Source organism: Meleagris gallopavo, chromosome 11 (genome assembly GCF_000146605.3).
Source record: "Meleagris gallopavo isolate NT-WF06-2002-E0010 breed Aviagen turkey brand Nicholas breeding stock chromosome 11, Turkey_5.1, whole genome shotgun sequence".
NCBI classification, from domain to species: Eukaryota; Metazoa; Chordata; class Aves; order Galliformes; family Phasianidae; genus Meleagris; species Meleagris gallopavo.
In genome coordinates, this window is record NC_015021.2 from 15,837,695 (window position 1) to 15,862,867 (window position 25,173).

Here is a 25,173-nt window from a genome sequence, read left to right on the forward strand (position 1 = left end):
GATATTTTTGCTTTTCCTTATCTCCTCTCAGTCACACAGCAGGGACCCCTTTTACTATGTATATAACAACAACTTCTCTTTTTCCTTTTATCACCATCTTTTTCTACCCATTGATAGCTGCCCCCAGCATCCTTTGATTCATTCCTATCACCTAAACACAGGTCACCTTTAAACTTCAATTTTTCCCACTGTGACCAAGCCACTTTCAACTACACAATTCGAAAACATAGAGGTCTTCCCTCTAGGGAATCTCTTGGGGGCTGCAGGGGCCATTTTGGTGACAGCATACCAACTCAGTCAGCAGCAAAACTAGGCATGCTTGCATGGGACAACTCATGGTAATACAAAACCCTTACCTCCTCGTGTGGAATTCCCCTGAGCAACTACAACTTTGCTTGCTTAGTTAGGGCAGGTTTGCAATTAGTCTCCCAACAAGACTGCACACGGCCACCCCACTGGCACACACACACACACCCCTGCCTGGCACCATGAGACAAGAGTATCAGGCTTGTTCAACTCCCAAGTGAGCTCCCTCCCCACTTAATCAGGTCTGGAGAGACTGCGCAGAGACATGCTCTCCCGCTAGGGCTGGGCAAGCAACTTGTTACCCAGGTTAGCTACTGAACTGAAACCTGCTTGGAAATGAGCAGAACAAAGATAATGTAATCCTCTTCTCTTGACCAAATACCAAACAAAAACAAAACAGGTTAAATAAAATAGGAGATAGTTTGAGTAGCTATAAGAAAAACAAAGGCTGAGTGATAAGCCCTGAAATATCTCATCCACAGCTTTTTTCCTTCAATAACCTGCTCAGCGACACAGCCTGTACCAAAGGCAGTGATTTCACTCTAATTTCTTCCCTTGCTGAAAAATGACTTGGCAAATTTCTTTGCTGTATGCGATTATCTTCAGTGTGATAGTAAACCTTTTTTTTTTTTAATGAGAAAACTATTTACTAAAAGAAGAGAGTGAATCCTGACCATAAATATGAGTATCATTGGCAACACTCCATGCAAATGACAGCAGCAATGCTCAATGACCATTTCCAGAGACATCTCCTGAACAGCGACATAATTCCTGTGAAGGAAACTGAGGCTTTCACTGCAGTACAGCATCATCTTTTCAAGACTCTGTATAATACTCGTGCCATTGCCATCTCTAGCAGAATTGGAGGGCATCTTACTGCAGGGCTGCTTGTCTGTGCTACTGGATAGTTGTCAGAAATATGGATTTGGAAAACAGACAGATCCTGTTTCTGCTGCTGACCAATACAGCTAAAATCCCTGGTGAAGCGCTAAATACCAATACAGCTAAAATCTCTGAACAGATTTTGGTCATTCCTACACCCTCTTTGCTGGAAAACTCTTGTTGTATATAGCTGTTATTATGCTATCTGTCCCCAGACAATTTGACTGCAAATTTCTTTGATCCAAGATACATTTTAAAAGGGAATTCCCATAGAGCATTCCTGGCACTTAAGACAGAGTCATAATGAAATCCAATCATTAGCTCATCTACTATCTCAGCTATTCAAAACTCTTTTTATTCTAGGGATCCACATTTCCAACTATTTGGACAGTTGCACCTTACTTTGTAACTGTGTCCATTTGAGGGCAATAAAGTCAGCTGGTTTTGAACATCTCATTACATAGATTTCTTAATGTCTGGTCTAGCAACAGCTCTGCTTGAGCCAGCATCCACTGCCCCCACGCATTTCCCAGATCTTAACGACCTCTCAGTAACCAAACCTCTCCTTTGGCCATTTAACCACCTCAAAATGAACAAGGTGTTTGGATTAGTTCTGTAATCTAATGATGCCTGGTTTCCTACACATTTACCTCTCATCATTGCCTTTGGTTTCTGAGCATGAAGTTCCAGTAGAAATATTTGAGATAATTGGCATTTATGTGTGGTTTTTCTTTCCTATATTGATTTTCTAGAGTTTGGGTCATTGCCTCAGAACTAATTGGACACCTCTTGAAACCTGTGAGAACTACTGATTCATGAGATCTTTATGTTCTTGTCAAGTTCAGATGAAATGAACAAATGAATTCAAAAGCCATTACAGAGGACACATGGATGCAGACTGCATATCTGTATAAGGTGCTGGTCTTGTGTGAAAACAGACAAGCAGAGACAGTGGTTCTGAGCACAGCAACTCCTGTTATGCTACATGAGCCCAGCAGAAACTCTCCACCAGACTGGGACATCTGTAGATAGCCGTGATGGTTCTCCTTCACCCACCTCTAACAGTTCTTTGTATGGCATCTTCTACAGTGCTGATGTGGTAGTGAACTACTTCCACTAAGTATTTGCATTATTGCCTTCATTTTACTATACTAACTTTGTCTCCTTCTTAAAAGCAACAACAACAAAACCAACAAAACCAACAAACACCAAACCAACACCTTAACCAGGTTAGAATCCCCCTTCCGTTCTTGCGTAGCTGACAAATGTTCACTTGCTGGGTTCTTTGTAGCCATTTCCCACAGTGGATGCTTCCTCTATTAGTGGAGATTGAATGATGTTGATTAGGAAGATAGTTCTTGGTGCTGCCTTTCTTTTAAGCTACTGAATAATTTTTGCACTCTAATGAGAAGTACTACCCTTTCCAAACAATTCCAGATCATTAGGCAGACATTTTAAAAATATACTTAAAATACATTAGTATTTACCAAGTAGACTCAGGCTTTTAAGAATAATTCAGTGCTATCAAATAAAAATGGACTGATTGACAACATTTTGCTTTCAGATGGGTGATGAGAAGAAAGCAAAAGTTCAAACACTGGTGGGAAACTGCCTTGACATCAGCAGAATCAAGGGCCTGAAGACTTACAGGATCGAATGAACCCACTCTAAGTTGTTCTAACAATAAACAATTAACTTTGGACTGGTGCCTTTGAAGAACAGTAGCCTCAGCTGAAGAGGTCTATAAACCATGTGTAAAGCTCACTAATGAGTAAGTATTAAACAACACCAACCACAAAAAGCCCTCTCTCTACATGGTATCCAGCTCTCTCCTCTTGGAGTATTCTGCATAGAACAGCAATACTGCAATGAATAATTTCTCATGGTGATGAATACATAATTAGAGAATAAATGCATCTCAATCTTTCAGAGCAGAGTTGCCATCCACTCTATATAATGAAGGCTGGAAAGGAGCTAATTCACCTATTCTTTTTCTGTCACTGGCCACATTCTTGCTTAAGTTCATTTAAAAAATAATAATAATCAGCCAGAAATCCAGCTATTTCCTTAGACAACAACCATGTCATTTGCTGCTGTGAAAAACTGTCCATCCTGGGATCTGCAAGGAAGCTACTCTTTCCTACCCCTTGTCTAATTTACTACTACTCATTTACTACTGATGTGAGAGAACACGTTTCTGCCATCGCATTGTAACTAATGAAGCATTAAAACGACTGCTTAGCACTCATACATCTGCTGTGGAGGCTGCACAGGGAGAGAAAACAAATCCTATGGCAAAAGCCAAATCCTCCATTGCCAAAAGCCTTCTAGGACCAAGTAGTGGAAGCTCAAGTCAGACACTGACACTTGCTGATTTTCTTAGTTTTAGATCCCAATCCTTCAAACTAACAAACTCTCACATATGTAACGTCATGTGAATAAATTTTAAAAGAATATGCAAGGATTTGTAGGATTAAGGCCTGAAATTCTTGGTTTTATATCTTTCAGTGGAGTTGTATAGTCCCAGTTATGCTCAAGCAGTGCTATTGTTTCAATAGATCCAATATTGTCAAATGCCAAGAACTTCCCTGGAGATGAGATCTGGGGTCTTCTTTCTCTGCCAACTTGACAGCATCATGCATCAAATAAGACAGACTGCAAATTCAGGCTACCAAAGTAAATGTTCCTTATTTTCTGTCTGGTAAAAACAGGTGTTTGCTCCTCTGACTTAAGCATCTGACCATGCTAAGTTTTAGCCACTGTGTATATTTTGGTTCAGACCCAAAATGTAAGAAATGTTTGCTCCTCTATTCAGTTTATAGTATAAGCCTTTCACTCCTGATTTTAAAAACAGCTTCTAGGAGAACAGCAGTGGCTACTTGCTTTTGAGTGTTTAACCATACAGTAATCCAAGATTACATCTCTTGAAACTTGGATAATAAGATATCAAAAAAATATCACAGTAGCATACACAAAAAAAATCCCAAAAAAAACAAAACAACAAAATACACGAGCAATGAATATTTAAAAAACAAAAACAAAGTAACTTCCCATCCAACAAGACTACCCTGAAATAGCCCAGGGACTAACTCTGAGTTCCCACCTAATTTCACAGTTTTTCACCCTAGATCTCTTCCTCAGTCACCACACACTCCTGGGACCACATCAGTCCAATGGGATTCTCTGCTGCCCTTCAGGCAAGAGTTCACATCCAGTCCAGGTACACGATACAGAAGAAACTGCAACAGAGTTGTCCCTAAAGCTTTCTTCTTTCTAGCCACATGAAAAATCTAGCAGTAACCATTTAACCAATGACAAACCTGATCGTTGACATTTGTATTAATAAAATTAAAAGCCAGTAAAACATAAACAGAAAGAAAGAGTCAGTATAAATCAACGCATATTTGTAGAATTGCTTAGCTTGGTCAGGGATAAAAAGATTTATGTTCCCTCCTTTCCTTGCACTGTAATAGAAGTGGTTCTTTGGGCCTCCAATTTCTGGCATGCTGATAGGACGCAAGGGGGAAAGAGGGGCATGAGAGTGGAGAAGGCACACAGGGTGCAGACTCCAGGAGTTAGGAAATGGGAGTTACGGAGCAAGCTGGCCTATTTTTTATACTCTTTAATGTGGGCCTGTTTTTTAAAATCTCTCAGCAGGAACAGCAAAGTTTTCCAAGTCGTCACCTAGCAACAAAACCCAGAAAAACATTTGCAAAGCAGTTTTGCATCACTGCCATCCCTGGAAGAACTAACTTGTTGAAGGCTGAATTTGCTATGGAGAAAGGCTGAATGCTCTGTTCTTATTCAGAGTGCTGAGACATGCAGTCTTCTTTCACAGAGAACAGAAATTCATTAACGCACACACACAGATGGTTGTTTCTGAGGTGCTCTCAGAGATTTTTTGGACGACAAAGGTGTGGTTTCTAAAACTAAAGACCATTTGAATAATTAAGAAATTTCTTCTTTTACAGTGTATCATTCAGTGTTACAGATTGTCTTTATGCACACTTTCTGCTCAGAGCATTTAACAGGATCAATATTTAATGTTCTTAAGAGCATTCACTTTCAAAATAAACTTAATGAAAAAAATTCCTCCTCTGCTAGTGCTGTTTCAAGTCACATTGAACAGCCTGGTTTAATACACCATGTACTTCCATGAAACTAAGTTTTTCTCAGCAGTACCTCCCCAAATCCAGAAATTTTCTTAAAAAACAATCACTGTCTTGTAATATTCCTCCTTTTCCCTTTCCAATGAACACAAGAAGTTTTCATGACCACCAAAGACTTTGTCTGTGATGACTGATGGGAGCAAGATCCTACAGAATCTACCACAAAGCGTCTGCCCACACAGTGCAAACCCATGCTTTCCTACTTTGCTCAGAGTACCATCCACAGCCATTTGCTCTCAGCACACAGGTAGTAGTTCAGAGAACAGAAACAACATGATTGTGTCAATGAAGCATCATGTTTTATGGATAACCATCGTCTGGTAAGGCTGATCAGTTCAGTTGCATCACTGTGCTGACTACTGCGTTTGATTAGCATCACATCAGAAGTTTTGGTACCACATTGCACTGAACAATAATCAAATAACAATTTTGATTTTCCATATTTAGTTAGCAGAAAAGCTATAGATATTATTGGGCTAGGGTAAAAAAATACCTAACAGAAGTTTCTTTGTGATAACATTACTTTTATGTACGTATTCATCTTCCCTTGCTGCTCTAATGGTTTGAATACTGCTAATGGAACAGACCCTTAGCTAGTACGTCATGATGAACTGCAGCGCTCCACGTACATATAACCTCCAAATCTCTCCAGTCCAAGCTGTGGATTCACTTTTAAGAGGAATCAACTGTTACTTGCAATCACTTTAGTGCAGGGTCTGTAGAGGCAAGAAGAATTTACTAGACAGCACTGGTTTAATCTCACATTGGTTATATGCAGTTTTGCATATAGTCAGCAACTTCTGGCAGGATTGGTTACATCTCTTATCCCCATGGGAGCACTGCACAGCTTCCAAATATTCCCTGGGATATTTTCTGCTGCTTTTTCCAACTTTTATCAGACCGTGATAAATGTTTAGAAATCCATGGGATTGGAGAAAACAAATTCACTCATGAACATTCCCACTTTATTGGGAAACATTTGCAAAGATATAACCTTTTCATTCTTTTCTTCGTAGCTAAGTAAATGGTTAAATGGTGAGCTCTTAGTATCTTCTCAGAGTATGCCTAGGCCTTAAGGAGCAATAACGCAATCACAGGTTTGTGACCCACCCAGTAGGGGTTAAGTACTCCTCCATAGTTTGTTCAGAGGACTCACTGCTCCTTTGCTCCCAGCTTTATGCACTGAAGTCACTGGGGTAACACGCATGCAAAGCAGGTGTAAGAGAATGAAGGATCAGGCCCTTCATCCCTATGTCATTCAGCAGATCCCGCTTTGTCAACTGTGGTTCCTTGCACAGCCAATGCCCGAACTTGCAAGCATAAGAGGGAGGACTGACCCTTAGAGTCTTCATTTCTCTTATTTGATCTCAGCAAACCTTTCATCCTGCCACTGCTTCCTCTTGCGTTGCGTCTCATCTTTTTAACATCTCCGTGCAACCTTGACTTAGTCACCATTCATAAGGCTAGTGAGGGCAAACGCAGGCTATGGAGGGGTTGCTTTCCCCTCCTGAATAATCTTCAACATTACCCCTCTCTGTTCCTCTTGCTCTGATTTCTTATGCTCATTTTTCTTCTAAACTGTCACCAGGTGGACAATGGTTTTTAGACTGAGATGGGAAGATACGTTTCTCTCAAAAAACTGACACTTTTTGGGAACATATACTGTTGTTATTCAGAGACCACAAATTTGTGGCTGAATGAATTACGCTACTGATTGTCCCCCACCACTACCATGCTGTAGAGAAAACAGCAAACATACAATAAATATCATACACAGACCTGCATTTTCTGTGCTTTCCACAAGATACCTGCTTAAGATCATTTTAATAATGCAATATACATAATGAGCAGCAATCATACGCCCTTTAGGCAGAGAAACATCACCTGTAATAGAACGACCCATTCAAAAGATCACAATTTGGGGAGTTCAAAATTGCCTAGTAATTAAAATAAGAGCCTGGAAGTCAAGATGCTTAGCTATTACTGCTTAAATTCTTTAATCTCTTCTTGCAAAATGGGTGTATAATATTTTCCTGTAATAGCCATTAGAGCACGATACAGTTTTAGTAACTTTTACAAAAGACACTGAGATCTTCAGGAAGATCATAATAAAACAAAGTTTGGTAGATAGGGTGCTACAGTAAAGACTACTGCACACTGAAAAAACCCTTGTCTATCCACTCAGATAAAAACTGTATCCTCAAACTCCACCCAAATCAGTGTGGAAAAGTCACATTTCTAATTTTTCCCCTATATTAACATATTCAGAATGATAACTGACACAGCTTCAGCTGCATCACAGCAAGGAAAACATCAGCAAGCAGTATTTTGGGAAGGTGTTAACAACTTATTATAATTAAGATATTATCTTAGAGCCCTCATTAATGTCAATATTGCAACTGCATGTACTGCAAGACAATGAATAATTGGTGATAAAAGGTTGTATACACAGGATGAGAACAGGATAAGGTGAAAGAAAATCTGTAAGCTAAAATATGTAGTCAACTACTTAGTGAAGCCAACTGAATTCTTGAAATATCTGTGGTCTAAAAAGCTGCACATAAGCCTTTTAAGAAAAGCTTATTAGGTACACAGAAACTTTAGGCCACAAGTAGGACTGTTACTAACCACAATCAGAATAAGAACAATAAAATAGATTTGTAGAACAAGGCAGAAAGAGCTGGCAGCTGTGTCTTCTCTGTGTGTGTAGCATAGGAGGAAGATGCCTTCTTAGTAGTATGCTAGCATTGGACTAAAGTAAGGACATGACATTGAACCTACCAAAATTAGATGTCTTTATAAGAAGTTATATGCAACACACTGAAGAGTACTGAAGGCACTAGCTCAAGCTGTGGTATAAATCCAAATGGTAATCTCAGATTCACACTGGTAAATGGGAGTACACTAGGAGACATGCAACCTGTAGGGATATTTTTTCCATCAGTATCATTATCTTGAACGTATGAAGCCAGCCTTCCCAAGGTCTTCTTTCAGATGAAGTCTCTAGGATCTTGTAGACTCAGCTGCCTATGCAAGGAGCATTACTATGAGCCTCCTTTTTCTACTCTGTTAGAACTTGCTTACAAAACTTACTTGTGATTAGCATCTCTGAAACAGTAGCCTCAACAGGAAGGTTAGTTCAAATTGGCTATTCGCTTCAAACTCCTCTGAAAGGAGCGTGTCCAGATCCACCTAACTAAAATTTATTTAGGAAATCAAGTTTAAACACTTGAGACATTCTCCAAAAGCTAACTCAAGAGCAATTCCTGAAAGATAATGGAACAGTTTGTTCAGTATTTTAATAATAAACAACTAGTGCAAAGGACATAATTCTTATCAGCGTATGTATTCGTGTATTTCTGACATGGGTTAGGAATTAGCACGTTTGTCCAGGAGATATTTTTGGGGAAGGGGGAAGGGAAGAGCAGATGGATTATGGCGCAGGTTGAGAAAGACAGTTTGTTAACATAGCATTCTTGAGCTTCTTTACTGCAAGTGAAATGTTCAGTTCAAAACCTTCTGTTAAAAAGAATTACATAATACATATCCTATGTATCTTGAAACCAGATGACGTGCAATCTGTAAGAGGGAAATACCAACTAGCAGGAACCCTATAGAGATGCATGGAAAAAAACACCAAAGTATTCCCCTGTGGTTTGGCAGTATTTAAAGATTTCTACCAGCAGCCTGGGTGACAGTGTACAATTCTTGCTGATAAAGTTTCAGCAGACATCACTAAGATTGGTTACTATTACAGAGTGAGTTGAATCTCCTGGTCAAATGATTGTGATTCAGTTTGGCTGCATTTAATACTGCCAAACGCAAGGTGATACATCTGGGAACCCAGAGGGCAGATTACAGCTATAAGGTAAAGATTCTGTCTTGGAAAAAAGCAACCCTGAGTGAAACTGAAAAACTCAGTGGAGATAACAGTTTCAACATGAGCTCTCAATGCAAAGTTGCAGCTGAAAGGGCAAGCATGTCTTCTGAGTGTACAAAAAGGGAGGTATCAAGTTAGAGGTGGGGAAGCAATCCCACTCTGTTGGAAGCCACACCAAGATCACAACAGCAAAACTACATCTGGTTTGGAAGTTCATTTATATAACTAAAATAGCACAAAGAGTTCAGAAGGGAACCACACAAATTATTCAGGAGATTGAACAATAGACTTGAAGGGAGAAGATATAAGAAGTTTTAGTTGGGCTCATGGAACAGCAGAAAAAAAAAATTGTTAGAAGAGACTACCATACAGACTTTTATCATCTATCACAGGCTGCTATGGAGGCCAGGTCTGCAAATGTGACAGCTCTCAGCTGTACATGAATGAATGAATGAATGAAGGCTTTTTAGCACTGCTGTTCTTATTTTCAGAAGTCACTCAATATCATCAGCAGAGGCCCATACACATCTTGCAATTTATCCCAGCCAACCACACCAGTGGGTTGAAGTCTGTCCTTAGTTATGTATAATTTTATATATAAATACAAATAATAAGCAAACATATATCAGATGAAGAGAATTCTACCTGGGGATTTATTTTTGACTGGACAAATTCCTATGTAATTGTCCTAGATCTGCATACATGGGGAAAAATTCCATTGATATTTCAACATGAAAATAGGCTCTGAAGACCAAGCAGCTCTCAGTTTCCTCCCCTCCCAACTACCTAAAAGAAGAAAAATCGTAAGTTTTAGACTCAGATATCATGCCTTACTACATGATGGTGAGCTAGTCTCTATGCAAGGGCCCGCTTTCATTTCTAGGGAAGTCAAGGCAATCTGGAGGATCTTTGGGGTGGTTGGCAAGACTTTAAAAAGCCACAGAAGCAGGTACTACACAATAACTATTTTGAGTTTCTGCTAAGTGATGCTCCCATTCTGCTGAATCATTTGCAGCTAATCCTCGAATACTTGCACTTTTGTAAGTAAACCCACCTGCTAACTACCTGGAAAAGAATCTCAGGTCAGGTGTTCCACCTGCAGTATTACTTGGCAGCAAACACAAACTAGACACTGCAATACAACATGATGCATCATGTATGGCTTGTAAGGAAATAGTATGAGAGAAGATACTTTCTCTGTGTTTACCACCCACTGCTAAACTTGTGCAAAGAAATGCTGTCTCCAAATTTGCTCAGCCAAGAGAAGCCCTTCAGAGCCTTCAGTCCTTTGTCTGTCCAAATATTTCAGGAAGATGGTGAGTGCTCCCTTAAAAAACAGGTAGGAGACCTTTAAAATATACCTTCCACCTAAAAATAGTTTTCATCAAGTTCTAGGAGTTACAGGGATCCCCTCCTGCCCACCCACTTTATTTTTATTTTCATTGCCTGCATGAAGAGCAGCATTAATACCTTGCAGTAAATCTCCCAGGTTACACAGTACACAGGTTCTCTAGTCTGACTTGAGGCCTGTAACGCTACAACGCAAAGGAAAGCACAGCAATAATAGCAGGGTGGCAAAGTCATAGGCTGCAGCAAGTGAAGATGAGCCCAAACACAGCAGCCATAGACACAGAAATGAAGAGAAAAAGCTGCATACCCTTGGAAGGCCTCAGGGATCTTCCTGTGAGATACTCTGACCTCCACTGCCAATCCTTAGATAAGGTCTGGGAAGGGGTGCATCCTGGCTCCATTCCTTCTGGTCACTCAGGTACACTGCATGTACCTGAGCTCCCCTGGGTTGGCCCTGCATTTCCACCATGTGCTCAATCACTGCTTCAAGCTGCGACTCAGCATTTCTCCTACAAGGCCCACTCTCACAACTGCCAGGCAGAATTCAGCAGATGACACTTTGCACTTCTATTTCCAATATTGTGGCAATTTGAATTCCTGAAAATTTATGTCAATTATTGCTAAGAACACCTTGAGTTGCACTCTACCTGGTGACTGCACACCATGCCTATGCTTGGGAAATTGATGCAATTTTACAGGCAGGCTCATTCAGCAAGAGTTGCTCAGATTTTCATGAAAACACTGCAGAGCTGTCAGAGAATGTGCTCATAAATTGCTTACCTCTTCAGATTAAGGAAAGTGAGTATTTCACACGTCTGGCTTTGGAAACTAAAATTCTTTTCTTTTAACTCTCAGTGGTGAAGGCAGAAGGAAGACAAATTTTTTGCTGGGAGTAGCCTTAATTTTTGTTTAGATGACATCCAGAGCAAAGGCAGAATAGTGCTTAACTACTCAGGAGAGACAGTGACTGTGTGTTTCAGGCACATCTTCCAGCAGTCCCATTCTGTTATTGTATCAGTAACAGAAAGCAATGAGGAATCCCTACAGTTACATCTATCTGTTCTCTATGGAGGAGAGGAAGAGAGCAAGAGTACTCAATAAAGTAACATACTAGGGAAAGAGAATATTTAGAAAGAAGTGTCCTCATAGAAGATCTGTTGCCAGGGAACCTTAGACTTTCATTGGCTCCAGTTCTTGTAATAATCCTAATTGCAGCTTGGTTGGTGTGTGCAAAAAAGTTCTTCTCCCCATTTAGCAAAATGAAAGGTTCCATCTGAGCAAGCACATCTGCATCTGCTAAAAATGGAAATGCAAGAGTAATGCAAAAATCTATTAAACAAATATTTTTTTCTTGGAGAGGGGCTGGTATCTAAAGGTGCAAGGCTGAACTATATAAAAATGGAGCAGATGAAAGCCTGCATCAGGACTTTTCCTTCCAAAGAGGTGTGAACAATAGCTGGAAGTACATATTGTGCTGTACTGTTGTACTGTGGCACTATAAGAAACCTCCTGAGACCATCCAGCTCCCAGGCAGTAAGTCATTTCAGCAAGAGAAAACCCCAAGTATGAGTGAAGTGGCTGCACAGCAGCACCATAATCCACCATGTGTTCAGATATGGCCAGCTAGAAGAGAAGTCCTCTTGCCCCCACTTTCAGTATTGTTAATAGCGATATTCGCGTTTAAATAAATAACTAAACAGAAAAGAACCATGATTTCTGCAGTTGAAAACTGATCTGCACTGGAGAAATCAATCATTTTGAACCCACACAAAGAGTCCCTTTTCTGTGGAGAGAAAACTCCTACAGAATAGAGCAAAAGATTGAGAAGTTCATAATTCCAGTAACTTGACCACTGATGAGCTGAAATGTTTAGAAGACAGAAATAAACACCCTGCTCCCTTTAATCACACTTTCCTGAGATTTTTTTTAATCCAAATTCCTGTTTGCTATTACTTCTCTTCACCTGCAAATTCCACTTGCCTAAATCTTTAGAGACTGGGCTGTTATCTTGAGGCATGGCTTTGTTTTTCACAGCCTTCAGCCATCTTGTCATGCCAAGCACTATATCCCAAATCAGCAAGAATCAGACTTGCAGCTGATGTAAATCAGTTTCTGTAAGAGCTCAAGATACCTCTTAACCTGAGATATTTAAACGGTTACGTGCTTGTGTATAGAAAAGGCACATCATGTAGGTTCAGCTGTCACATATTTTGGACACCTTCATTTACTGTGTGTTTCATTCAAAAAATATGGTTGCCTTAGAAACCATAGAAGTGCAGAATAATTCCAAGATAAACCTAATTGATAGAATCACTCATCAGTGCCTCAGATGTACACAGCATTTCTATAAATCCCAGAAGATGTATTGAATTTAAAAAAGTGGAGAGGAAGCTAATTTTCTCATTTAAAAATAGGAGCAGAGAGGGGTGGCTGATTACCCTATTGAAGATGACAGATCCCTGCATTGTGTAACGTGGTCAGGTAGCTTTAGCCTTTTTGGTGTGCAAAGCCTGTGGGAAAGCAGGCAGCTGTAGAAGATGGGGAGAGCTCTGAGATGGAGCAGGCAGTGCTCTTCTGGGTCTGAATTTCCCTGCAGCTCTGGAAGGATAAAGGAAAGCAATATGTACATCTCTATTTCCAGATGTTTCTTACAGAAGTCTTGCTTCTGCTGGAGGCATTTCCCCATCCATGTGAAGTGCTTCATTTAGAAAGTATAAATCTGCTCCCTTCTCCTGCCCCCCTTTTTCTCAACCAGCAACGCTGAAACTTGTCTGCAGCAAGGTGATGATTTCCTATCTGAAGAACATAAAGCGAGCTCCTGAATGGAATGTGATCTCTTCTAGCTAGTAAAAGTTTTATAACTGAGGCAAAAAAAAAAAGACCCAAACTCAAAACAATAAAAATAGAAAATAAAATCAGGCACCTCAGCTGGTGTAAATCAGCACTGCAAAACTCCACTGGAGCTTGCCTCAGGCAGGGGTGGAAATTTTGAGGTATTTCCAGTACATGAATGGCAGGTTTATTGGAAATCATTAAAACACAACTATTCTTACAAGACTATGTATTCTAGCCTTCTCCCAGCACCATCCTCCACTAAGATCACTTCAGTCAATCACTACGAATGCTTCAGTAGGGATTTTAAGCACCAAATGTTGATTTATCTAGGTATGGTAAAGTAATTTAGGCCTTCTCTGGCCCATCCCTCATCTAGCATGCATAAATATGAATCTTCATTACTTATCCCCTTCCCATACTGCTTCTTTCTATTTATCCTATGCTTTTGGCTGTAAGAACATATAGCTTGCAAGGACAACTGGCACATGCCCAGGGCAAGAAATGAAAAAAGTTTCCCTTGGAGGCGAGAGAAGGCCCCCAGCTTTTCTCAGCTATATAGCTTGGAAACTGAGTGGGTTTTGTCCAGGGCTTAAATGCAGCCACTTGCCTAGAAATGTGATGGTGTCACTGCTGCGTCACACCCATGACCTGTCCCAGTAGCTCTGGAAGGGACTAAGGCTGCTGTTAACTTACACATTCAATTGCCTTGGGGGGAAAAAATAATAAATGTATTCTTTTTGTTCAGGATAATATCTTCCCCAGTTCCTGAAATGCAGAAGATAGATGGGGATTTGGTTTAGAAGAAGCAGGAAAGCATGACTTGAAGCAGGAATGGGAAGAGATTGGGACAGTTTTCATCAGCAGGAGAGCAGAACCCTAAGATACTCAAAATCCCATATATTTCCTTAACATTTTCCCCAGCCTGCTCCCACTCAACTGGTCAGATAATACAATGTACGTAAGTTTGTCCATAGCTCAAAGTGTGCATACCAAGAATAGACTTCTTTCTTCAAGGACGCGAGTCTAGAAGAGAATAGGTTTGTTGAGTGCAGCAGACTCAGATTCCAACTTAGATTGGGAGCCAGAGCTGAGATCCCAGTGAGCTCTTCTGAAGTAAGCAGCAAAAAAACCTCCACAGATAAGTGCCTGAATTTGACTAATTATGGCAACTTGCTTGGTCATTATGAATTCTGAGTATTGAATAAGTATGGAAAAGTTAAAACAAAATATATATAACAATGAAATCGCTTTCAAAGAAAAAGTTGAGAGAATTCAAACAGTGTTTCATTTAAAATCAGTAAAGGAGCTGCTGCTTTTCTTCGATCTCATCCACCCTTCTGCCCCCCAGAAAAATATAGAAACAGAATACAAAGACCCAAAAAGGAAGAAAAACAGCAAAAGGCTACTTCACCAAGGTAAACGATTGGCCATGCTCCATTCGCTTCACAGCACAATGATGCTATGTTTGGTGCACAGATCCTGCCTATCCAGTGAAAAGGCTGTTCTGCAAAAATCCCAACATGATTCCCAAACTCTGCTGCATTTATTTCACATCCCCTTGCCTATAGCCATGCACCTTCACACTCAGTCTGAAGAAAATAGCCTTCCTGAAGACAACCAGAAACAGAAAGACTAAAAAAACAGTCATCACAAAACATCCAGAAAGCAGCAAGCACTCCCCATAACAGAGAAGGTCTGGAAGGATAAAAGATGCCATGGATCCACTTATGCACAAGGTCTTCCTGCCAATCAGATATTGCCTAGGGGTGCAATTTGCCCCACTGGGGGAATCTGATTTCACACAGGAGATCACTGGATTTCCTTTTTCCTCAGTGCAGATGGTATCTGGAGATCAAAGCCCCGCCAGGAGCTGGCAAATGGTGTATTCTCACTTTGATGGATCTGCAGCTACCATGAATGCAAACACAGAAAGAGGAGAATAAAGCCTTTATGCAGCATTCTCCATGTTTTTCTGGCCACTCATATTGCTGACCAGAAGAAACAGATTGAAAGGGCAGATTTAGTCGAATTCTGCTCTGTGCTTTTCCTTTGCTATTACAGTGCTTTATTAAGGGTGATGAGGGATCTATTCCTTTGCTCTCCCCCTTTCTGCTCCACTCAGTCATCCTTCAGACCAGGTAATATATAACTCCATTCATTGTGATGCTAACGAGTTCTATTTAGCTGTATTTAACTGGATATCATGACTCCATGTGATGACCTTTCACTCCTGGGAAGTAGTTTTAAATTTGATCCACAGTAAAGGAAAATCCCTCTAATTCATTGGCTGTGAAAGGTCACAAGTGAAATGTGTTCTGATGGTATCTGCTGGTGGTTTAGTTCTCAGTATACCTGAGCATCAGGTTGGTCTGAATCAGCTTTTGTCTTGACAGCCTGAGTACCAAACACCCTGAGAAAGCACCGTGGAAAAGGCAGCCAAAAGCATCTAGTGGTGCCAATTGGTACAGACAGCATTTAGAGAGGAGATGCCACATTGAACTCAAAGCACATGCTACTGAGGATGAAACAAGGTCCTACTTAGCTTGATATAATATTTGAATATTCTAGTTAACAAGGTGGTTTTGTTTTGTTTTTTTTCTTAAGGTATTACAAATGCAAATTAAATCACGCATTTGGTAGAAACACAAAGATCTCATGTGCACACCAGGCAGTTACACTTCAGTACATGATTATAAATATGACTTTCAGGACAAAAATGGGTAGAAAGGAAAAAAAAAAATAATGGACAGCTAAAACCATATGAACACAGTGATATAAGAACTTGACAAAAACCTTTTCTCCCCTTCGCTAAACAGCATAAGCCATTCAGATTAAGATATCAAAATAAAACACTGCAATGAAAACTAATGTTGCCCTTCATCCCACAGAAATGCATTTATTTATCTGTCCTCACTGAAACACTTAGCCTTGTGATACCATATGCTCTGCACAGAGAGGAAAGAAGTGCTGTCTCATTTGTTTTTCATTACTGATTGTTGACATGATAGCAAAATCTAAAGGTATAAACGCAAAATCAAAACATGCTTAAAAATGAATATTGTTGCTAAGTGAAGACTTGGCTGATTCGCAACTGTGGGAGTACTGAATAAGAAACCACATAAGACAACGCAAAGCCTGCTGGTGTTGGGACCATGGCCTCAGGACAGTGAGCAACTAACCCCTATGACTAACAACATGTGGTTGCCTCCGTCCTAGCAGAGCAAGTGACAGCTATAGGAAGAGAACAAGAAGCAATGGGTAAAAGAGTTTTTGAAATGCAATAGAACATGAACAAAAATAATTGTGTGACTAAAAGAAACCTCTTATGGTTAGAATTACACTGACAGCATGCCAAGGGCTTCCCCAGATTACACTTCGTTTCCTATGAGCTCTCTGCACTTATCTAGGAAAAAAAAAAAAAAAACATAACTGGGAGCTATTGCAGAAAACAATCCTACAACGAAACTAACAAAGCTATGTTCCAAGTACAGCACACATAAGGAACTCTCAGTTTACTGCTACTATTGACCTATGGTCAAGAGGTTACTTGTGTCCAGCACAGGAAAAGAGGGACAGGGAATGTCAGGAAACTGGAAGCTTGATGTCTGCTCCAGCCTGCTCTGAAACACATCAAATCTAGGACACCTCTAGTCTACATCTTCAGCACAACACTGGGGCAAGGAAATGCAGCCCATGCTCCTATCGTGAGGTGTCCACTGTGGAAGAAGGAGCAATACAGAGCAAAACCACCCCAGCTAAGAGCTCTCGAGAACTTCAAGTTCAGCCAAGTTTCTTTTCTTTTTTTTTTTTTAATACTGCTAAAAAGCAAAACAAAACAGCACAACAAGACTTAGTCCAAATGTAACCCAACCTTTGTAATGCAGTCAGAATGAAACAAGATGAATGGAGTAAGGGCAAGGAGACCCAGCCCTTGAAGTCTGTGACCTAAAATACAGAAGAAATGCATGGGGAGGTGAGTTAATAAAACACACCTGCAATAACTTCTTTTGGAAATATGCCTCAGCTGAAGTACCTGGCTTCACTCCCAGCACTTATAAACAATTCCCAAATGTCAGGGATTGCTGTTTAACAGACAGCACTGTTTCCAGGGGGTCCTAAGAAAAACTGAACTGACAGATTTTTTTCTTCTTTGAAACACTGTAATAACTTATAAAGCTGTCAGAGTGGTTTTTATTATTATTATTTAGAACATGTTCCTACATTAAGTTTTGTATGTCAAATTTTAGCCAGCAGCTAATTCTTACAGTGAAATGATAAACTCCAGAAAGCTGAGAGTACACAGAGGTTTCAACAGCTTTAATTGATTTTGTGTGTTATGTGGAATATCTTCTCATCTAACACTGTCACAAAAAACCCCAAGTCTTGTCTCAATTCTGATATACAGCTGTCATGAAGGAAGGTCTAGCCTGATCTGGGTTATACACTAAGAAATAGATGCATATAAAACTAAAAGAAGCAGAAAGCAGATTTTCTTGTTATCTATCTTTAAGGAATCTTCCATACTCCTTAAAGACATCTTTTCTTTTTACTTCTGTCACATACCTTCCTTTTCCCTTTTTGTTTTAAAACCAAAAATCTAAACAAAGTCATGGATGAAGAAGTGGTGTGTTGAATTCGTTGTGTGACCCACAGAGACATCTGAGCAAGCATTAAATGATTTATCTGGGTACCACAAATGTTGTAGCCACGTGAGTTACCTCTAGGATTTCCTTCATACACATCTATAAATTTTCACCACTGTGCTTCTCATTTTCATCTTGTCCAATGGGAGCCAGTGAAATCTGCAGATCCAGAATAAGACTGCAGCCACCCTGTGCCACGGCCACATTGCAGCGAGGTGCTGTGCACTTCAACTCTGAGCAACTTCCAGAGGAACTAAAGGAGCTCAGTACCCTGCTGGGCTGAGGTCAGGCTGACTAATGCCGTGGGTGGATGCTTCCTGAAGTACTGGTACATTCACCGAGGGTTGGGTTCTCTGCCAAATAAATGCCAGCTAAGGAAGTTACGGCTGCCTGGAGGCTTTCTTCTGTGTACGTGTTCAATTTAAAAAAAACAACAAAACAACCTACTGTAAGTTTTGCATTCATAAACTGATGTTCCCCTTTGCCTTCCTCTTTTGCCCTCTCTGACTTCTGCCCTCCCTCCTCAGCTGCCAAGAAAGTGCCCCTTTGTGCATGGAAATGCCCAACAGTTCACAGAAGTTAACTAGAAAAGATACATTCAGCCACTTTCTGTCAAAGTGCCCTGACACTCTCCTTTCTGTCCCAAGTAGCCTTTTGCTTTGGAAGGACCGCCATCAAACACCTCCCCCCTTTCACCCTCCTCTTGAACTTATCCTGCAACACAATGCAAAATAAATAGGAGGCCCCCGCTCTCCCCAGCCCCCAGTCTTTGCTGTAGTATTTTTTTTATGCCATCTCTGCTATTAATTTTATACAAGACACCTGCAAATTCCAGACAAGTGCAAGATGCTGCCACCAGCATTATTTTCATAGAGCATATTCCTCTGTCATCACTTTTCACTTTTTCCTCCATGTTGTTTTTTTCTGTGGCTTGGCTTCCCTGGCTGTGGGAAGGGGTCCTACCATGCATGAAATTCTGGGCATGGGTGGCTTACAAGGAGGGACCATGTCTCCCACACGGGTGTGAGGACAAAGCAACACATGCTGCCCAGTGCACTGCAAGCACCAGGGGCAGAGCCATTCAGAGCAGAAGAGAAGGGTTGATCATTCGCTTTGAAAACAAGTACTATACAGATTATTTCAAAATCAAACCAGACAGTACTAAAATACAGCATCATTTTGTTCACGTCTTTTGGATGCCCATGTCCACTTAAAAAGACACTGAGCAGGTAGCACGACTCCCATTAAACTGTGGTATATTATAACAACCATCAGCAGTGCTATTTAACTACACTTTAGGTTTCGTGCAGTATAAAGCTTTCTGAGACAGGCTGGGGAACAGGTCCTGTGATGGGTGAAACAACAGATGCTAACCCAAATCCAGTGTTAATGGGCAAATTTATCTCTGGATTCCCTTTTGCAAGAAATTGAGAGGCTTTGTCCCATGTATTTCATCTGGCTAGAAATTACTGGACATTTTACACAAGGATGGGCTCTTTGGAATTTGTAGCTATGTATTTTTAATACTGTCAATAAACTACTTCCTTGGGACACAGAAGGGCAATAATGGGAGCTGTTAACAAAGTGTGAAAAGAAACGGGCAAGCAAAGGTTAATCACATGGCTGTCCACTAATGACCTCTCCAGCCCCGAGTTTAAACCCTCCGCTACTTGTAAAGACCAATCACGTGAATAATTTCCTGTCTGAGGTAGTCTTTATGGTTAAGAATAAAAGCTGAGCTTATTGTGAAAAGAAAGTGCTCAGCAGGGGAGAAGGTTATTATTTTTAAGCTGATCTAAACACCTGGGTTTCTCAGTAGACCCTATTAAACTTCCTCCATTATGTCTAAATATTTCAATCATTCCTACCACAGTAGTAAATTAGTGTATTACTGCTTAAAGCAGATAAGCCCTAGCAATGGGGACATCCTAAGCTGATGCTGCTCACCCACCATGAAGAAACCCATGCAGCCTGGAAGCACAACTGTTTCTTCCCCATGAATAAAGCAGCAAGGCCTGATGCCATTCCAGAATATCATCTCCTTTTGGTGTACTGAGGTTGAGAGGAGCATCGGTTCCTACTGATAACAGAGCTGCAGCGTGGACTGAGGTTGGGGCATGGGAGGGCTCCTGGAAGCTGCTGGGGCAAGGCTGGCCCTGAAGCTGCAAAGCGTAGGACAGCAGATGGGAGGACTTGTTGCCATCTCTGCTAGATACCTCCAGCAGCAGCCAGGCAGAAAGCAGAGACTGCAGAGATAGGAGATGCTCCTGCTTAAAGATTTAGCTTTCGCACAGCAAGAAGTTCTGTGAGAGTGAGAAAAATAACACTGTTCTGGGCAGCAGCATACTGTCTTCGCTCCCCCTCGCATCTCCTCTCACCCTCATTTTATTCATGAGATTTTTTCTCCTCCTGGCGTTATGATCCTGGAAAATGACTGAAGATCAGACTGCACACGGAGGCGGTGGCAGCCTCTCTCCTTCCCACCACAGCTGCTGGGGTCCCGACAGCAGCACATCACCACCCAAGGAGCCAAGAGCTGCGTGCTTTCCCTGGCCAACCCACCCTGCCCAACACCTGGCAAAGCAGCCCTCCTGAGGCTTTGCACAACATGTATGCTGTCTAGCTTGTGCTTTATTTATGGCCTCATGTATAAAGAGTGCCAGATCCTCAGCCAAGTCCAGTTTATCTCAGAGTAAACTGCATTTATGTCATTTATTTCAGGCCTGATTTACACACATCAAACAAAATACCTGCAGATCTTTTCCCTTCTCAGCTTCCTCAAAAGGAACTCACTTGGCACATTTAAGCCAAAGCAGCCTGCAAGAGGTGGAGAATCAGTGTGATATTTTAGCTCAGGTCAACATAGAGTGCCCACCTTGCAGTCTCTGAAGGGGATGGTATTATACCTTAAGAATCTGTCTAAAACACTGCCTAGGAACTGTTTGATATCACACAGGTGGTGATATTGGTTTTTCTACTTACTAAATGGAATCCTTCAGTTTTCCAAGTGAGAGCTAGAAAGAGGCTCTTCTGTTCTGTAAACAACTGTGTGTCCAGTTTCCATGCACGGATACCCAATTTGTGCATGCAACTGTAGTTATTGTGCATTCGAATGGAGCACACCACTAGTCACGGGCCTGGGCTTCTTGCCAGTTTAAAAGTCAGCCCTTCTGTATGTAGAAAGAGAAAGCAGTATCCAATAGAAACAGTACTCTGCATGCACTCAGAGCTCTTATTCAGGGTTCTCGGAACAATGTCTAACTGTTAATCTTCCCAACATGGCCATGAGGCAGGGGAATATTTTATCTACATTTTTACAGTCAGAGGAAGCTGAGGTTAAGTGACTTGCCCAAGGTCAAAAGACAGATTTAATGACAGGCTCAGGATCTAGCCATGAGAATACGCTGTTCTGACACTGGGCTGCTTCACCTTGGGGTGGACGAGGAGTAAATGTGTCCTTCCCATAACATCCAAGCAGTGCCATTTGCTAAAGGTCTAATCCAAGGAAGCTCAAACAAAAATCTGCAGTGGTGCCAAGATTAGGGAAATATCTCCTCTGTGGTCAGGCTTTTTTTGTGTTGTAAATTCAGAGGCTGAAATTTCCAGAGATGTGGATGCCCAATTTCCGCTAACATTAATAAGCTGATGTGTCCAAATCCTGTGGGCAGCTTTGAAAGCCTGTTTGTGCTTTCCCTCTTCCTACTATTCAAGCATAGAGTAAGGTCAGGGCTTTCCCATACCCTCTCTCCTCTCTGCCGGTGGAAAAATTCTGGCCATACCTTCACTTACTCTGCAGTGAATGGATAATGTCACTGGGGATTGATTGATCTAATACCCACAAAAGGCCAGAGGAGAGATTCCCTTGGTTGCCACAGATACTGGATCGGGACCTTATCTTTTTATGGCATCCATATGACTCCCACTATTTTAATATCTGAACATCTTATGGTTTATAATATATGCCACTTCCTAACTCACCCATGAGATACAGAGGTAGCATTAATCACTTAATCTCATTTTACAGATGATGAACTGAGGCATATTGGCTCCATACTCATTGTAGTCTGAGCTACTCAGGGAGACTCTGGGCAGAGGCAAGAGGATGAGCTAAACACCTGCAGTCAGAGATTTAGATGGTCTTGGGAGGGAATACCACAGCAAGAATGAACAGCTCTTTGAAAAGTGCCGGTTTAGTGCAAAGGGAACCTGGATGACAAGGCAGTGAAAAGCCCTTCCTTCCAGCCAGCAGCTGCTCAGTGAGATGAGTCCCCTCCCAAATGACTTGCCCAACGCCATGGAGAAAGGCTGTAGCAAGGAGGAAATTGAATCCCAAACACAATCATTAGATTTCTTTCTCTTGGACTGATTTCAGGTAAAGGAATCTTTTTTGTTCAGGCAGAAAAAATAGTTATAAGTTAAAAACTTGCATGGATTAGTAACTGGGAATCTCAGCAGCCCGGCTCTTGAGCTCTGGCCTCTTTGACTTTCCTATGTTTAGATGTTCAGGCCCTAATGAGTTGATCTCGTTGATCTTTAGGTACCTATTCATATGCAAATCCTGGCATTCTACTTCTACTAAACAGTCTTTGTATTAACACATGAAATAAATTTTTAAAAAAGAAAGTCAGTCTGTGGTAAATCCTCATGCTTCAATTTGTTTGCATTTGGATAAATGATCACAGTCCCTCTTTATATGATCGACTTGCTGTACCCCTGCTAGGAAAAGGAAAGGAGGGGAAAGAAATCCGACTTCTAATCTCTTCCACATCATTGTAAATACTTTGTCAAAGCAAAAATTGTCCAAGACAAACTAGATAAAGACATAAAAATACGCTACTGCCTCTGCTTCCTGTCTGTGGTCATCTTTAAAAATTAACAAAGAAGTGTCCTCACTCTAATGCCACAAGTTGGTGGGGCTACCAAATGACTGTTCTCACAGGCTCCAAAATCACGGCTTGCCACAGAAAGGATGTTTTTTCAGGGGAAGATTTTGCAAGTTCACAGTGCATGTGTGTGTGAGAGAGACATGTATATTACCATGCCATGCCAGAACACACTCAGGAGATTTTGAGCGTGAATCCTGACCCCAGTAGTCAATGAAAAGCACTCAATGACTTCAAAGGGTCCGAGATTTCACCCATCGTTTTTCAGAATCTGAAGCTTGCAATCATTAGTAGTTTGCTTTGGATAAAAGTGGTGACTGCAGTGCAGTAAAGTTAAATGGGAATTTCTTTTGGCTTTGCAACAAACTTACACTATCCCTGTTTAAACCCTGCATATCATCCAGTTGTGTATATAATGATCTACAGTACATGTATATCTATAATTAGGTTAGCCACAGAGAATACTCTCAACTATCAGAAGTACTGGAAAACTGCTGCAGGATCCTCAGAACATATCCAGGACGCTACGCATATGTGTGTGTATATATATATATATATTTATGAATGTGCACATGTACTTAAAGCTTTCAAAAAACCCCTGGCCTTAATTTGAACAACTTGCTTGGAATTGTAGCTGAGTTTCATTTGTTGAAGAAAAGCTGTTTAGGAGCAAATGCAGGTTGCAACAAAATGTTAGGAACAAACTGTCCAGGATCTTCTTTCACAACAATCCCACGCGCTTACAAATCTCCCTTTAAGAATAAAGTGGTAGTGCAAACACCTAATTAAAAAAACGGCTTGTATTTGGAGTTACTAATTAAAAATCCTCATGTTCCCCCGACTTTTTCCCCCCTCTGTGGAAATCTGCAAGTTATTTAATTGAAGTCCCATTTTGTCGGTGCAGATGCACGAAGTGTCTGAATCATCAAACAGATTTAGGGTGTTTTGATTGTTGTGTGTGCCTCATTGCTATTCTCAGAATGTCGAGCAGAGCTTATGCTGATCGGCAGGACTTAGAAGCATGAAACAGTAAAAGAGTCCTTTCTTCTCATCCCAGCCCCATCCCCCTTGCCCCCCTGGATTTACATTGAAACTTTGCCAATCTCAGATCGCACTCTGTCTGCTGCCTCTGCATTAAAATGGAGCCGGCTTGCCCGTCTCTTTGGCCCCCACTCCATCTTCAGATTCCCCTTCACTGCCGTAAGATGCCTCTCATCTTGCAGCAAAACTTCTTTAAGAAGACAATTTGATTTTCTTGCTCCTTCTTTTTTCTTTTTTTTAATAAATACAAATCCTTCTCTGTTTTTACATTTGTGCGCTGCGTGAAAAGAAATGAGACAGAGGGAGAGGGAGGGAAGCCTGTTTTCGTCTAGAGGTGAAAACAGCCTGGTGAGCAGCAGGTGCAAAGCCCCAAAGCAGCTGCTTGCTGCTCTCAAGTTGAAGCGCCTTGGTCCCCCACCCTCCACGCCAAGAGCACTTCATATAATCCTCTCATGCAATTCACACTGTAATTGCAGATATCCAGACTGCTAGGGCTCATTTTATTATTATTTTTACTGATAACAAGATCTGCAAACAGAAGACCAGTCATATTAATTAGTTGTATGTCACTAGGCAGCTTCTGCAGAAGCAAGTTGGATTCTTTCCCTTTTTCTTTTTTTCTTTTTTTTTTTTTTGATGGGGGTGGAGGGCACAATGAGTGGCCCCCTCCTACTTCTCCTCCTTCTACCCCCTTGAAGGCCACTCAGAGTAGAACACTGGGAATTTTCCTGCTGGCTCTATAGTTTAGGTCCTTTTATTGTCCTGCCTGCCCCATTCACTCCTGGAGATGAAGCCTGTTGGATGGGTGCTAGCAATGAAGATTAGTGTCTTGAGGACCAGCTTGTTTTCTCAAGGCTCTGCTTGTTACATTGCTAATTATGGGCCTATGGGATCCTTTTCTGATATTTGACTGAGAGGCATGAATTACTGTGTAATCATTTCCCACTGGGGAGGGGGATCTTTTTATTATTATTATATACCTCTAGACAACTTTTCAGTAGCTTTTATTTAAGTAATTGCTCTTCCCTCTAATCCAGGAATTCTTATTTTTTTAATCACATTATGAATTTCACCAAACACTAGTTAAAATGTTAATTACTGGTAAATACACACTTCTTCTCCCTTCTGTTCAGAGTGAACACAGATCCTATGAACGTGTTGTTTGTCATCTGTACCCCTTATGT

General features: G+C 41.0%; 1 long non-coding RNA gene across 1 annotated transcript in view; it reads right to left on the reverse strand.

The window, feature by feature from the left end:
- LOC116217057 overlaps positions 1–25,173 on the reverse strand; it is a 306,245-nt gene that overhangs the window by 17,745 nt on the left and 263,327 nt on the right. The window lies entirely within an intron of this gene.